This window comes from Gekko japonicus, unplaced genomic scaffold, assembly GCF_001447785.1.
Source record: "Gekko japonicus isolate JY-2015 unplaced genomic scaffold, Gekko_japonicus_V1.1 scaffold3540, whole genome shotgun sequence".
In the NCBI taxonomy this organism is placed as follows: domain Eukaryota; kingdom Metazoa; phylum Chordata; class Lepidosauria; order Squamata; family Gekkonidae; genus Gekko; species Gekko japonicus.
This window is the reverse complement of record NW_015167642.1, coordinates 25521-41718: the sequence shown is the minus strand read 5'-3', so window position 1 is coordinate 41718 and position 16198 is coordinate 25521. Positions and strand designations below refer to the sequence as shown.

At 46.2% G+C, this 16198-nt stretch overlaps 1 protein-coding gene across 1 annotated transcript in view; it reads left to right on the top strand.

Moving 5' to 3' along the window:
* Positions 1-6991: 6991 nt before the first annotated feature.
* Positions 6992-16198, top strand: part of FZR1 (fizzy/cell division cycle 20 related 1) — a gene marked incomplete at its 3' end in the record, with an annotated part of 34230 nt that continues 25023 nt past the window's right edge. Inside the window, exon 1 of the mRNA XM_015414078.1 lies at positions 6992-7069. The remainder of the gene's footprint in view (positions 7070-16198) is intronic.

The window sequence follows — 16198 nt, the reverse complement described above, 5'->3', positions numbered from 1 at the left end:
AACAACAGGGCACAGAGGCCGAGGCCTTCCCCTCATAAGAACCTAAAAAGAGCCCTGCTGGATCAGACCAAGAGTCCATCTAGTCCAGCATCCCGTCTCACGTGGTGGCCAGTCAGTTCCTGTGGCGGGCCAACAGCGGGGCACAGAGGCCGAAGCCTTCCCCTCATAAGAACCTAAAAAGAGCCCTGCTGGATCAGACCAAGAGTCCATCTAGTCCAGCATCCCGTCTCACGTGGTGGCCAGTCAGTTCCTGTGGCGGGCCAACAGCGGGGCACAGAGGCCGAAGCCTTCCCCTCATAAGAACCTAAAAAGAGCCCTGCTGGATCAGACCAAGAGTCCATCTAGTCCAGCATCCCGTCTCACGTGGTGGCCAGTCAGTTCCTGTGGCGGGCCAACAGCGGGGCACAGAGGCCGAAGCCTTCCCCTCATAAGAACCTAAAAAGAGCCCTGCTGGATCAGACCAAGAGTCCATCTAGTCCAGCATCCCGTCTCACGTGGTGGCCAGTCAGTTCCTGTGGCGGGCCAACAGCGGGGCACAGAGGCCGAAGCCTTCCCCTCATAAGAACCTAAAAAGAGCCCTGCTGGATCAGACCAAGAGTCCATCTAGTCCAGCATCCCGTCTCACGTGGTGGCCAGTCAGTTCCTGTGGCGGGCCAACAGCGGGGCACAGAGGCCGAAGCCTTCCCCTCATAAGAACCTAAAAAGAGCCCTGCTGGATCAGACCAAGAGTCCATCTAGTCCAGCATCCCGTCTCACGTAGTGGCCAGTCAGATCCTGTGGCGGGCCAACAAAAGGGCATAGAGGCCGAGGCCTTCCCCTGAGGTTGCCTCCTGGCTCTGGGATTCATAGGATTAGAACCTCCGTCTTCTCGCTTGCTGGTCACGCGCTCTGCCACTCAGCTCTCAGCCCTCTGGCTAAAGCAGACAAGCAGAAACTGTAGATTTTGTCTTACGAAGCTGCCTCGTGCAGAATCAGTGCGCTGTTTTAGAACTGCCTGCTCTGGCTGCCTGCGGCTTTCTGACAAGAGAAAGGCCTTCCCCAAACCTGTGACAGGAAATCTTTTTTTTTCCAAACCAGAGATGTCAGTGATTGAACCAGGTACCCTTCTGCACGTAAAGAAAGGCGCTCTGAGCTGGGTGTACTCCCTGGTGTTTTTGAGGGTTAAAGCCTGCCCGGGCCTTTACTGTCTTGTGGGAATTCAGTCTGCATTTGTTCAAGGTTGTTCCCCGTTTCCACGGCAGCAGGACATGAGTGATTGCTCTTGACAGTTGACGTCACAAGAAGCTCGCCCCTCTTCTTCGAAAATAAAAGATTCCAGGCCTCACGGCTGCAACTAAATGTCCAGGCAGTGGTTAGAAGTCAGAGACAGAATGACGAGCTGGACTTCTCGTGAGGAGAGACGAGGGCCGGGGTGGGGGGCGGCTTCAAAGAGTGACCTGGTTTCTCATCCTTCTTCAGGGCCAGAACGGGCACTAAAAATGCATATGTTTGAATAATACTTTGCATAATTATATCTAGTTGCAGGGATCGGTTTGCCAATGAAGAATTTCACTTATTTTGGCATAAAATTTGGATGTAAATATTTATTTTTAGCAAACACACCCACCCCCTGATCCCCTTTCTCCTGTAGCTCATGGAGCAAAAAAAACCCCCTCTCTCTTCTTTCCTTCCTGTCTCTTGGTGAATTAGTTCCAGTGCGCTATATATATATTCTTAATCTCTTATTTTCTTAGTTTTGTGTACTGAACCAAAAAAAGAGAGGCTATTTTAGTGATAAGGGAAGTGGTTATGGATGCAGGGACTGTTTGTGAGCGTAAAATAAAATATTTTTGAAAAACCCACAAATAGGTTTGTAGAAATTGGCTGCCTTCCCCTCCCCCCCGCCCAGCTTCAAGACTGTTACTTGTTTTTTCATATATTATTTTTTATTTTTGCAAAACAAAAAAAAAATTGTATTTTCCTAAGAAATCTGTGGTATCACGCACATAACTAGGAACATTAATGGCATGGGCTCTTAGAATAAAGTCCGTGGATCCAGATACCCACACAGCAAGAGTGCCTATGGGGTATCCTGGGTTGCAAGGCTTGTGTATTTTCAGTAGAAGGTAAAAGGTACCTGGTCGAGGTTCCCGTGGTGTGTCCAGTGTTCTCTCTAAGCTGACTTAGTGTGAGCTAGCTCACAGTTTTTTAGCCTCCGGCTCACACATTTTTGCCTTATGCTCAGGAAGGGACGGCTCCAGAGCAAACTGATTTCTGCAGTAGCCGAATCGCTCGCTCACAACTTTAATGCCAGTAGCTCACAAAGTAGAATTCTTGCTCACAAGACTTCACAGCTTACAGGGAGTATTGGGTGTGTCTTCTTCTTTTCTTTTCTTTTTTAATTTTAATAAACGATTTTATTAGAAGATAAGTCAAATATACATAAACAAGATTACTGTTTAAACTATAATACAGACTGTAAGTGCAAATTCATTTAACACAATGCCATCTATAAACTTATCAGTAGGAACAGCTTATTACCGTGACCTTGTCCCTTTCTTGTTATTTTCCACTTGTTCCACTAGAGTAGTAACGTATAATAAATCCAGATATATTTTAGAAGGACCTTAAAAGTATTTTATGAGAGTGCTCGAACCATAAAAAATTATCATAGATGTATCCAATCTGCATAGCTAGGATTTGCTGGTAAAACATCGCTGCCTCATGGAAAAATCCTGATCCTCCTTCTATTGACCAATGGAGAAATAAATGTTGGGACCACTTTGTGATGGATAAAGTAGCAGATAAATATGAGTCACACACACAAGGGTATGCGAGGTCCCATTCCAGATTCATTCGAAAATGGTGTCCTCTTATAACATACTTTACAGAAAACGATGTATTGGGTGTGTCTGAACGGATTTTCCCCCCTGTATGTGCAGGGGTAATTCTTTCATGATCTTGTTTAGTTCTTGTTTTCTATTCCTATGTGGGATCTGAGGATAGTCGATCATAAAAAGCAGCATTTGTAAATGGTCTTTGAGCCTCCTGGATGTAGTTTGAGTTATCCATCAAGACCATAAGCCATTAATGCTCCTAGTTTATGTGTGCGACACCACAACTACATCAAATCTGGTAACAACCTGTACCTTCAGATTACTGGTTCAGCCATGGGCAACCACATGGCGCCGCAGTATGCGAACATCTTCACAGCTGATTTGGAGCAACACTTCCTACACTCCTGCCCACTCACACCTCTCCTACACCTGTATTACACTGATGACATTTTTATTGTCTGGACACATGGTAAAGAAGCCCTGGACATATTCCACCAGGCATTCAATGACAATGAACCAATCTATCCAAGAAATACATTTTCTAGACACCCCAGTACAAATACACAAGGGATGCATAGACACCACCTTATACCAGAAACCTACTGATCGACAAACATATCTACATGCATCCAGCTACCATCCTAAACATACCGAACAATCTATCGTCAACAGCCAGGCTCTTCGCTACAACTGCATCTGTTCCAATCCTACAGACAGAAATTCTCACCTGAGGGATCTACAGCAAACCTTTTTGGAATGAAAATATCCACCTGATGAAGTCAAGAAACCAATTAACAAAGCCAGAACGATGCCCAGAAAAAAAGCCTGTTAGAAGACAGGCCCAAAAGAGACAATAACAGAACACCACTAGTAGTCACATACAGCTCTCAACTCAAAATAGTTCAACACATTATCAATGACTTGCAACCTCTACGGAATAATGACAGTTCTCTTTCACAAGCACTGGGAGGAAAACCTTTTTTCTTTCCCCCCGTCCCCCCCCCCCCCCCCAATCTTGAACAAATCTAACTTGAACATGGACACTGTTACCAGAGCTTGCAGTAAACCCAGATATCAACTTTTCTGCCACATACACCCAAACAACACAGTCACTGGACTTAACAATGTCAACTATGCCATCTCAGGCTTATTCACTTCATCTTCTAACACTGTGGGTGCGTTCAGACGGGGCATTTATGCCAGTATAGATGCCAGCTGGAATCGGTGTACTTACGGGCGATCTAACGGCGAACTTTCTGCCTTCCGTCCCTAACCGTTGCAAACAGCTTTAAACCGTTGTATTCTGCTACTAGGTCCCCAAGTGGTGGTATCCTGAGTGCACCGGTTCCAGCCGCATTATCCCTATCTGATTGCTCTCCGCAGGTGTCTAGCCACTTCCGTTCGGAAGCCTGAGGCTTTTCGGCCGCCATTTTTTTTAGCCTCCTCGATGTGTGCTTGGGCGAAGCTTCACCCTGGCGTTTGTAAAACAAACAAAAAAAGATGCTTAGTTTTAGGCTGCGGACGAGTCTGGGACCTCACGGGGCCCCTTTTCGCTGTAAAAGTTTAAAGGGACGTCTTCACTTCAGGGCATGCTTTTCGGGACGGGGTGTTCTGCGCCTGCGCGAAGATTTCAACTCTGTGGATAGCTGCCTATGCACATGCACAAAATGTAAAAAAAAAAAATTTAAAAAAGCCAATGTGTGAACGGGCATATCGTGCGCAGTCAGGAGGTGAGTGTGATTGCGTTTCTTCCAGATCAAACTGCTCCGGTTTGTTTATGCCGGCTGAAACGGCGCGTCTGAACGCACCCTGTATATGCCATTAAATGCCGACAAACAGGTCAAACCCTATGCCAAAGGATAAATGGACACAAATCTGACATTAAGAATCACAAGACTGAGAAACATGTAGGATAACACTTCAGCCTTCCGGGACATTCAGTGGGTAACTTCAAAGTAGCTGTTTAATTGCAAAGGAAGTTCAGCAACAAACTGGAAAGGGAAATTGCTCAATTACAAGTTATTACAACACTCGGAACAACCTCCCCCCCGGGACTTAACAGTGATATTGGTTTCTTATCTCACTACACATGCTAAACTCATTCAGTTCTTACATCTGTATTGTCACCAAGAAGGGCCATACATCCTCTTTATTTTATTGCATTTTTTGTTTGGAATAGTAGATTGGAATAGTAATTTTAATGTAATGAATAGTACAATGTAATGTGATTTGGAATTATAGGTTGGAATGTATTTGTCTGGTCTGAGGACAGAGGGGGCATAACACTACACAACCAGTCACCCCATCTTAAAAGAAAGGATACTGTTAGTTAGCTCCATGCTTGAGAGAAGACCGGTGGAGTAACAGCAGTGTGTCTCAGTTAATTACTCTCAGCATTTCACAATTAAGAAGGGACAGCTTCAAGAGGGAATTGGATAAACATATGGAGCAGAGATCCATCAGTAGCTATTAAAGGTAAAGGTTCCCTTGCTCGAAAGCCAGTCGAATCCAAATCTAGGGTTGCGGCGCTCATCTCCGTTTCAAAGCCGAAAAGCCAGCACTGTCCGAAGACATTTCTGTGGTCATGTGGCCAGCATGACTAAACACCAAGAAGCACAGAATTGCTGTTACCTTCCCACTGAAGTGGTACCTATTTATCTACTTGCAATTTCTTGCTTTCGAACCACTAGGTTGGCAGGAGCTGGAACTAGAGACGGGAGCTCACTCTGTCATGCGGCACACTCGGGTCTCGAACTGTTGAACTACAGACTGCGTCTTAACCACTTGAGCCACCGCAGCTCCTTTAGTAGCTATTAGCCACAAGGTATACATAGAAATTCTTGGTCTGGGGCGAGTGATGCTCTGTATTCTTGGTGCTTGAAAAGAGCAACAGTGGGGAGGGCTTCTAGTCTCCTGGCCCCACTGCTGCACCTCCTGATGGCACCTGATATTTTCGGCCACTGTGTGAGAGTGCTGGGCTGGATAGGCCATTGGCTTCTGTTATGTTCTTATGGCACATTTACACATCAATTTCCAACTTTGATATATTTATTTGCTTCACTATGTCGTCGTCATCCCCCCCCAGAATTAAATCCAAATAAAGGCTGACCGTATAAACTAAGGTTGTTATTCCTGTTTGGTTCTTGCATCTGTTAAACATCTTCATTATGCTGTATGCTAATTTGCTGCTCACCCTCTATCTATATGTATGAACTGGTATGAAGAAGTGTGCGTGCACTTTGTCAGTCTTCAAGGTGCTACTGGACTCGAATTTTGTTCTGCTGCTTCAGACCAATAGGACTACTCACCTGAATCTATCTGCAGAGGAGACGAGAACCCCATTCAATTCAGTGGGGTTTACGCCTGAAATAACGATTACGTTTTATGTGCCCCAGGTTTCTTGCTCAGTCCCATTCCATCCGTTTCCTGTTAAAATACACCATAAAAGAACCCCTTTCCAAAATGTTGCATAGCTATTCGTTTAAGAGAGAGACAGTTTGGTGTCGTGGTTAAGTGCGCGGACTCTAATCTGGGAGAACCGGGTTTGATTCCCCACTCCTCCACTTGCACCTAGCTGGATGGCCTTGGGCAAGCCATAGTTCTGATCAGAGCTGTTCTTGAAAAAGAGCAGTTTGTGTCAGAGCTCTCTCAGCCCCACCTTCCTCCCAGGGTGTCTGTTGTGGGGAGGGGAAGGGAAAGGAGTTGGTAAGCGGCTCTGAGACACCTTTGGGTAGTGAAGGGCAGGGTAGAAATCCAATCTCTTCTCTTCTTCTTCTAAATATCCAACCTGCAAATGAGCAAAATCTTCCTTTACACACACACACGTTTATCCATTCATTCGATTACCCGTTTTGGTGGTTTTTATTTGCGTGTCTTGCCCTCCATCTCAACAAGCAACAGGCAAATCATAAGCAACGTCTCCCAATTATTATTATTTTTTTTTAAGTAAATATTTCTCCGTCTCCCCACCCCATTTCTTTACCCCTCCGTTCAGTTCGGGTTGAGCAACCGAGTCAGGGGTGGTGGCAGAGCCCAGTTAGGCCCCGGGGGGTTGCCAGGGGCAACGGCCACGCTCCCTTTCTTGTATTGATTCGAAAGGGGCGAATCAGAGGCGGCGGAGGGCGGGGACGGCGGCGCTGCCTCCCGTGGTGCACCGCGCGCGGGGTGGGCGGGGCCGCGGCTGGGGAGGAGGGTAAGGAGCAAGAGCGCCGCCATATTGGACGGCCCAGAAGGAAGGAGGCTTTCCTGGGCAGGTGAGAGGGTGTTGTTGGTCCCCCCCCCCTGGGGGGGGGGGGGTTGGGAGGGGTTTCCCCCTTTTGTTATGGGTTTTTTTTTTAGGGTTTTGTGTATGAAAAGAAGGCTTTGCATTCGTGCAGGGGAGTGAATTGTGTGTGTGTGGGGGGTGTGTGCTGGTTGCTTTGGGGAGCGGCTGACTTTCGGGCGGGCTGCGGACGGGGTTGCATGAGATAAGAGAAATTGGCTGCTGGGGGTGGTTGGAGGGGGCAAATATGCACGGAATATTTGGGCGGAAGGATGGTGGGGTGTTTTTTTTTAATAATTGAGGATTATTTAATGCCATTTCGGTAGCTGGTCGATCCGGGGGAACGAATGATTGGTTCTTGGGTGGCGAAATGTGGGGTGAGTTGGTGGTGCGGGGTAAGCTGAGCTGCCTGCATTGCGAGAAATGGATTGGATCGGTGCGGTCGGGAATATTAAGAGGGGCTGGCTTGAAGCCTGCGTTTGGGGTGGGAGATCAATGCAGAGGGATGCATTTAAATAGAGAGGGTCTGTCGCTCCTAAGAACAGCCTAAGCTACTTCGCTGGCCGGTTTTGGATGAAGGGGAAAGGTTTAATTGGGGCAGGTGGATTTGGGGGGAAGGGAGAGGTAATGAAGAAGAAGAGATTGGGTTTATACCCCGCCTTTCACCACCCAAAGGAGTCTCAGAGCGGTTTACAGTCTCTTTTCCCTTCCCCTCCCCACAAGACACCTTGTGAGGTAGGTGGAGCTGAGAGCTCTCCTGAGAACTGCCCTTGAGAGAACAGCTCCGAGAGAACTTGTGACTGACCCAAGATTACACAAACAGCTGCATGTGAAGGAGTGGGGAATCAAACCCAGTTCTCCCAGATTAGAGTCCGTGCGCCTAACCACTACACTTGACTGACTCTCTGGGTATTAGAGGTTTCGTAATGAGCATGTTTCGTTGGGGGCTGGATGGGAGAGAGGGGGAGCCCTTTATGGGGCAAATGAGTTGTTTCAAAGGGTGGTTTATGCAGGATGGTTTGTTGGTTGCAAGGAGATGGTGATGGGGAATTGTACATTTTTAGGGATCGCTGTTGCCAGATTAAAGGGGTTGGTGACAGCTGCAAGTAAGTAACTTGCAGGAGGTAAAGACTGGGGGACAGGCTGTAATTACAGGACTTTGTGCCTATACTTCCTACAAAACTCGGGTCATGGTCAATGCTCCCTCTAAGCTGTGGAGTCTTGTGAGCAAAAATTCTACTTCCTGAGCTACCGGCATTAAAGTTGTGAGCGAGCGAGTTGGCTACTGCATCAATTAGTTTGCTCCGGAGCCATCCTTCCTGAGCAAAGACAAAAATGTGTGAGCCGGAGGCTAGAAAACTGTGAGCTAGCTCACACTAACTCAGCTTAGAGGGAATACTGGTCATGGTAGGTCCCAACCTCCCTCTGTTTTATCCTCACAGCAGCCCTGCAGTGTAGACCAGACTGAGAGTGTAGATAACTGCATGGCATGCAGAAAGGTCCCGGGTTCTATCCCGGACATTCTTCACTAAGGATCAGGTAGCAGGTGTTGCGAAAGACCTCCACCTGATACCTGCCGTCCGTCTGAGTAGACAAGACTGACTTTGATGGAACAAGAGTCTTATTCAGTATCAGGCAGCTTCATGTGCTCAGGCAGGTCCCCGTCTCGAGGAGCTTACAATCATAACCAAGGTTTGGGTTCAACATGAGCATGGCCGAGGCGAAAGGACTCGCCTTTGGCACTTCGTACCACAGGATCAGGCAGTAGGTGATGTGAAAGAGCTCAGCCTAACACCCTGGGGAGCTGCTGCTGCTGCTGGTCTGAGTAGACGATACCGGCTTTGATGGGCCAGGGGTCTGATTCAGTACAAGGCAGCTGCATGAGAGTGTGACTGGTCTAGGTTATCCAGGGAAGTTCATGGGACACAAGGGGATCTGAACACAGGGTTCTTTCTTTACAGTCTGCTTTAAGCATGTCAGGTCAGGCCCGTAGCCAGGATTTTTTAATTCAGGGGGCCTTTAAATAAGTCGGGGGGCACCCCACCCCCAAGGAACGCCACAAATAAAATAAAAAATTGGAAGTCGGGGGGGCCTGGGGGCTGGATGGGAAGTCAGGGGGCCGTAGCAGTAAGCAGTAAGTTCCACTGTAGCTACGGGCTTGTGTCAGGGGGTGGTGGGTTCTTCGTTTTTAGAGTTCTATCCATCAGGTTATCCTTTGGGGCTTTACTGCAGCTTCTAAGAGCCAGTCACGTATGGTATTTGGAGTGGGAAGCCACGGGTTCAAATCACGTTACTCACCGAGTGACCTTCAGTTGCCTGTTGCCTTCTAGACTACCGTGCCCCTGAGGGTTGTTGTAAAAAAATAAAATGAGGTGCGCGCAAACCGTCTCGAAAGTGGGGCTGCTAATGAAAATATGATTATGAGGGTGGCCGTGTGTCATTCTGCAGCTGGCTATTTGGGGTGGTGTTAAAGGTAAGCTTTTGGTGGGAGGGATTGTCATTTAGAGGAAGAGATTGGATTTGTACCCCACCCTTCACTACCCAAGGGAGTCTCAGAGCGGCTGACAAACTCCTTTCCCTCCCCCGCCCCACAACAGACACCCTGGGAGGTAGGTGGGGCTGAGAGAGCTCTGACACAAACTGCTCTTTTTCAAGAACAGCTCTTGTCAGAACTACGGCTTGCCGCTTGCCCAAGGTCATCCAGCCAGGTGCAAGTGGAGGAGTGGGGAATCAAACCTGGTTCTCCCAGATTAGAGTCCGCGCACTTAACCACGACACCAAACTGGCTCTCTCTTAAACGAATAGCTATGCAACATTTTGGAAAGGGGTTCTTTTATGGTGTATTTTAACAGGAAACGGATGGAATGGGACTGAGCAAGAAACCTGGGGCACATAAAACGTAATCGTTATTTCAGGCGTAAACCCCACTGAATTGAATGGGGTTCTCGTCTCCTCTGCAGATAGATTCAGGTGAGTAGTCCTATTGGTCTGAAGCAGCAGAACAAAATTCGAATCCAGTGGCACCTTGAAAACCGACAAAGTTTTACTCAAGGTATAAGCTTTTTTGTGCACGCACACTGCTTCATACCAGTTCATACATATAGATAGAGGGTGAGCAGCAAATTAGCATACAGCATAATGAAGATGTTTAACAGATGCAAGGACCAAACAGGAATAACAAGCTTAGTTTATACGGTCACCCTTTATTTGGATTTAATTCGGGGGGGGGGGACGAGCTCCCGTCTCTAGTTCCAGCTCCTGCCAACCTAGCAGTTCGAAAGCAAGAAATTGCAAGTAGATAAAGAGGTACCACTTCAGTGGGAAGGTAACAGCGTTCCGTGCGCCTAGGTGTCATGCCGGCCACATGACCACGGAAATGTCTTCGGACAGTGCTGGCTCTTCGACTTTGAAACAGAGATGAGCACCGCAACCCTAGAGTCGGATTCGACTGGCTTTCGAGCAAGGGAATCTTTATCTTTAATAAGTAACTAGGTGTAAGGGGGGCTACTTCCAGCATGTTGAAAGAGTAACTTCCTACAAGCAGTTATGTGGGTTTTCCTGGGGGGGAAGGGCAATTTTCTGATGCTCTGAGTGATCTAATACAAGAATTTTTTAAAGTACCAGATGTTAATTTTATGTCCCAGTAGCAACAAATACTTGAAATCTTCTATTAGGGGAAGGAAGCGGTTTAAATGTTCAAACAGATCCAGAGCTCTACGTAGACATTATTTTTATTGGAATAATACTTACAGAAATGTAAAGATGATATCATGTAACACAGGGACTCCCAGCCTTTTTGAACCTGTGGGCACCATTGGAATTATGATACAGCGTGGTGGGTGCAGCCACAAAACGTTTCCCACAAAACGGCTGCTACAGGAGGCGGAGCCAGCCGCAAAACATCTACCGCAACTTACCTTCAGTCACACAGTGAAGATCGTTGTGCTGTAGTGGCAGCTGCTGCCAAAGCAAAGAATCTGCATAGCTGATCTCTAATGGCGAGTCAGAAGAAATTGGCCCTGCCCACTTTCTAAATACACTTCTCAGGTGCCCGGAAATGTACTAGCTGGTACCGTGTTGGGGATTCCTGATACAACACGTACTTCGCTTGCATTGTTTATGGAACAAAACCAAAGGAACGTAACACCATTGACACTAGTTTTAGCACAACCAAGGAACTGTACATAGTTATGCCCTGGAAACGGTTGTCCAGTCATCTGTTTCAACTGGATCCCCTGTCTCTTCCATGGAGGTCACTGGGTCACCTCATCACTGGCATTACTTGGTTCCGTATCAGATAGGCCATGACCAATGTTCCCTCCAAGCTGTGGAGTCTTGTGAGCAAAAGTTCTCCTTTGTGAGCTACTGGCATTAAAGTTGTGAGCAAGCAATTTGGCTACTGCATAAATTACTTTGCCATGGAGCCATCCTTCCTGAGCTAAGACAAAAATGTGTGAGCCAGAGGCTAAAAAATTGTGAGCTAGCTCACACTAACTCAGCTTAAAGGGAACACTGGCCATGACTCCTGTATCCCACTTCCACCCAGTGAGAGGAGATGTCTGAATAAGAATTTTAGCTTCGGCTTTGAACTGACCCGCATAGCAGATCGAGTGAACCCATCGCTTGACTTCAGCGTGGATTTGTTTTAAATCAGATTCTTTTAAACCCAGTGGTCAGGAAAGCTTGATGACGTCATGGTTTCCTGCGTAAAAGTTCATTCTTGCTGGCTGTGACAACCTTAATACCCGTTCGCTACTCAAGCAACAGAAGCAGGCTTCCTTTTGAGAAGGTAAACACCATACTAATCTGCACTGTGATGTATTTGGACACATGTTAACTTTATAGAAAATGAATGTTTGGTTATTTACCAAGGGTAATTGATGTTTTACTCGGCGCCTCAGCTTCAAGGAGTAGTAGTAGAAGAAGAAGAGATTGGATTTACACCCCGTCCTTCACTCGAGAGTCTCAGAGCGGCTTACAAACTCCTTCCCCTCCCCACAACAGTCACCCTGTGAGGTAGGTGGGGCTGAGAGAGCTCTGAGAGCGCTTCCCTTGATGGATCAGCTCTGAGAGAACGATGGCTTGCCCAAGGTCACCCAGCAGCTGCATGTGGAGGAGTGGGGAATCAAACTCGTCTCCCAGATTAGAGTCCGTGCACTTAACCACTACACCAAACTGGCTTCCTCATGCTGTGCTGGGGGGGTGTTGATTGGGGTACTGCTGCCTTGTTGTCGTGTTCCCCCCCCCCCACTGGACAGCTGACTGGGCCACCACTGCAGCCCCGTGCTCTGCCCCTGCCGAGCCAGTTGATCTGGGGGCTGAAGGTCCATAGGTTCTGTTTATGGGGTCCCAGATCCTCGGTAGCCCACTGAGGAAGAGAAGCTCTGAAAACACCGAAAAACGTGTTCAGAGTGATGAAAAACGCAAAGAACTACCTGCTGCACAAACCGAACCGACTGCCTATGTAATCGAAGATGCGTTGAGGACAGCAGAGTGCCGGTGGGCTTTGTAGCTAGTGATAAAGATGTCATTTAACTCTTGCGACAACGTGAATGAGTTATTTAAGCAAAGGTTCTCCAAAAGCCAGATAACCCAACAGTTTTCGTCTTGGAAAAACAAAAGCCATGTCTTTTGTGGTTTTGGGCTCGGCACCATGCTTTTCTGACCTACTGAAACAGTGCCACGCATTTGTTATTGATGAGGCTTCGAATAAGGTGATTCAAAAGTATAAGATGGGTATAGTGGTTTATTTTTTGGGGTGAAGGCTGCCAAAAAAGATTCTGCACGGTACCTGACCAGTGTTTTTTCCTTCTTCAAACTGCTGTTGAAGATCACCTTCAGACATTTCAGGAAGGGCATGTCTTCTTTACCAGTTTACTATAGGTAGCTATAGATGGGCCAAATATAAATCCCCTTCTGAAAAAAAACTGAAAGAAGAAAAGGAAACCAGCCCTGACTGGGAAGGTGAAGAAAACAACTTGATTGACCTTGGAACATGTAGCCTTCACGTTGTGCATGGGTCGTTTAAAACTGGATTAACACATGGAATTCACTGCCACAGTGGCTACAAGCATGGACAGCTTCAAGAGGGAATTAGATAAACATATGGAGCAGAGGTCCATCAGTGGCTATTAGCCACAAGGTATAGATGGGAACTCTCAGACTGGGGCGAGTGATGCTCTGTATTCTTGGTGCTTGGGGGGGGGGGCAACAGTGGGAGGGCTTCTAGTGTCCTGGCCCCACTGCTGGACCTCCCGATGGCACCTGGTATGTTTGGCTACTGTGTGACACAGAGTGTTGGACTCAATGGGCCATTGGCCTGATTCAACATTGGCTTCTCTTATGTTCTGAGGATTGCATGCAGTGAAACGGGATCTTAATTCAGTCTGGTGCAGCATGTATTACCTGCCCGAAGAATTCCCAGCTAGGTGGGCATCATATATCGCTATAATAGGCAGCACACAATTTCCCCAGGAGTGTTTCTCCACTAGATGGTTCGAGAGTGTTATGTGTCTTGATAGGGCTATCACTGTTTACATCCATGACAAGAAGCATATGGAAGAAGCGTAGCTCCCCAACAGTAAACCTGCAAGTTGTATAAAATCAGCAATGTAGTATAAAATGGCCTTCAGGAAGTATAAAATGGCCTTCAGGAAGTATAAAATGGCCTTCAGGAAAAACAATTGCAGGAGAATTGTGAGCCATTTCTACAAAGGTTTCCGAGCCTAAAACCTCTGACTCTTTTTTTTTTTTTTGGTATGAAGAACTTCATGAGTTAATCAGGAAGCTAATGCTAAATTTAGAAAAACTGCAAAAAATGTCATCTGGTTCATGGCTGTTAACAATTGACGTGAAGTTGTCTCAGTTGACAGACGCAAGGTTGAAATTGGCTTCGCAGCAAAGAAGCTCGTAAAAGAGACTACATGAAGTGAGCTTCAAGTGGCTGAGTTTTACCTAAATGTCGAAACATGTTAGCAGCAGTTGTTAAAAGTTGGGTCGAGAGAAGTCCTTTGAAGTTCAAGATCGTCCGTGGCTTATCAGCATTAGATCCTACTATCATTATACGCAAACCAAGCATTGGAATCGCCAGAATAGGGCCTGTGCTAGAACTTCTGCGTGCGGCAAATAGAATCAGTGACACAACAGCAAAAAACAGCTTGGGGCTCTTTAGCTTGGAGAAACAACGGCTGAGGGGTGACATGTTCGAGATTCATAAGATTATGCATGGGATAGAGCAGGTTGAGAAAGAAGTCCTTTTCTCCCTTTCTCGCAATACAAGAACTCGTGGGCACTCCATGAAATTGCTGAGCAGTCGGGTTAGAACAGATAGAAGGAAGTGCTTCTTCACCCAAAGAGTGATTAACACGTGGAATTCACTGCCACAGGAGGTGGCGGCGGCTCCAAGCATGGATGGCTTCAAGAGGGAATTAGATAAACATATGTGTCAGCTACGCTGCCATGGGGGTTGGGGAGCTCAGTCTGTGTCTGGTTAATTGCTACTGCATTTCCTTTCTGTGCTTGTTCTGCTTTGCGCCGAAATGCTTATCTATACAGATGTGCAGGAGGGAGTTGTATTGTCTGGGTTTCTCCTAGGTGTCGTGGGAGAGTGTCGGTTCTCAGCTTTAGCTACCTAACGGTCTCCAAGCTTTATCCCGCGTGCGGGAGGATGCCTAATTGGCCAGTGTTATGGGTGTGTGTGCATACGAATACCCTATATCCTATTATGCCCATAGCACCGCCGCCATTCTTAACAGTGCTTATGTTACTGCATCTATAGCTCTGCAATAAAAGTATTACCGTTCCTGAATGCGTGTACTTCGTTGTTGGCTGTGGGTTCTGACAATATGGAGCAGAAGTCCATCAGTGGCTATTAGCCACAAGGTATAGATAGGAACTCTTAGGCTAGGGCAAGGGATGCTCTGTATTCTTGGTGCTTGGGGGGGGGGGCAACAGTGGGAGGGCTTCTAATGTCCTGGCCCCACTGCTGGACCTCCTGATGGCACCTGCTATTATTGGCCACTGTATGACAAGAGTGTTGGATTAGATGGGCCATTGGCCTGATCCAGCATCTTATGTTAGAAAAAAATCAAAGTAACAATACTCAGCTTTAACCACAGCTGCCCATGATGAATTCAAGGCTCTGTTTCAAGCATACATAGTAAAATGAGAAGATGGAATTGGGTTGGAGACGTCATACAGTGGTATTTTGATGGCCAGCAAGAATTTTCCAGACCTGTGTAATGTCAAAATGTGTCGTATCCTGTCTTGTAGTAAAGCTTCAGTTGAAAGTGGAGTTTCAGTGAATAAGTTGACATTTATAAAGAACTTGCAAGAAGAAACTGTTGTCCGTCAACTCCAGTTTTATGCTGCTGTCCCGAGTTCTGGGGGACTTGAATTGATAGGAGGATGTTGCGGTTGGTGACGTGGTACACAAGAGGACTTCGAGGTTAGATGCCTTAGGTAACAAGAAGAAACTCTTAAAAAAAGAAGTAACTTGAGCGAGAAATTAAACACCATGGAAATGCTAAAAGAAGACTGAGAAAAGAATCCAAAATGGAAGAAGAAATGATTGATCAGAAACTAAGGGAGCCACAAAAGCTGTATACTGTTATTGAATCTTTTAAAAAGAAAATATTTGTACACTAATTTCTAAATTGATTTTTTTTAAATTTGCAGTTTCACATCTGATTTTCATATTGATTGAAATTTATTTTATATAATCTTTAGTGCCGGTTTAAAACAAGGACAAAAATATTCTGTCGTTTGTTAATGTTTAGAGAATTATGTCTATAAAAGTTCCATCTGCGTGTCATTTTTAGTGCATTTTCAAAACATGTGTTTAGTTAACAATCAGTGGTTTCACATCTGATTTTCATATTGATTGAAATTTATTTTATATAATCTTTAGTGCCGGTTTAAAACAAGGACAAAAATATTCTGTCGTTTGTTAATGTTTAGAGAATTATGTCTATAAAAGTTCCATCTGCGTGTCATTTTTAGTGCATTTTCAAAACATGTGTTTAGTTAACAATCAGTGTTTAAAGAAGTTCCTGTTGAATCTCTTAACAGATGTTTTTGCATTTCAGTACTCGTGTAGTTTTGAACCGTCTAATAAAATCTT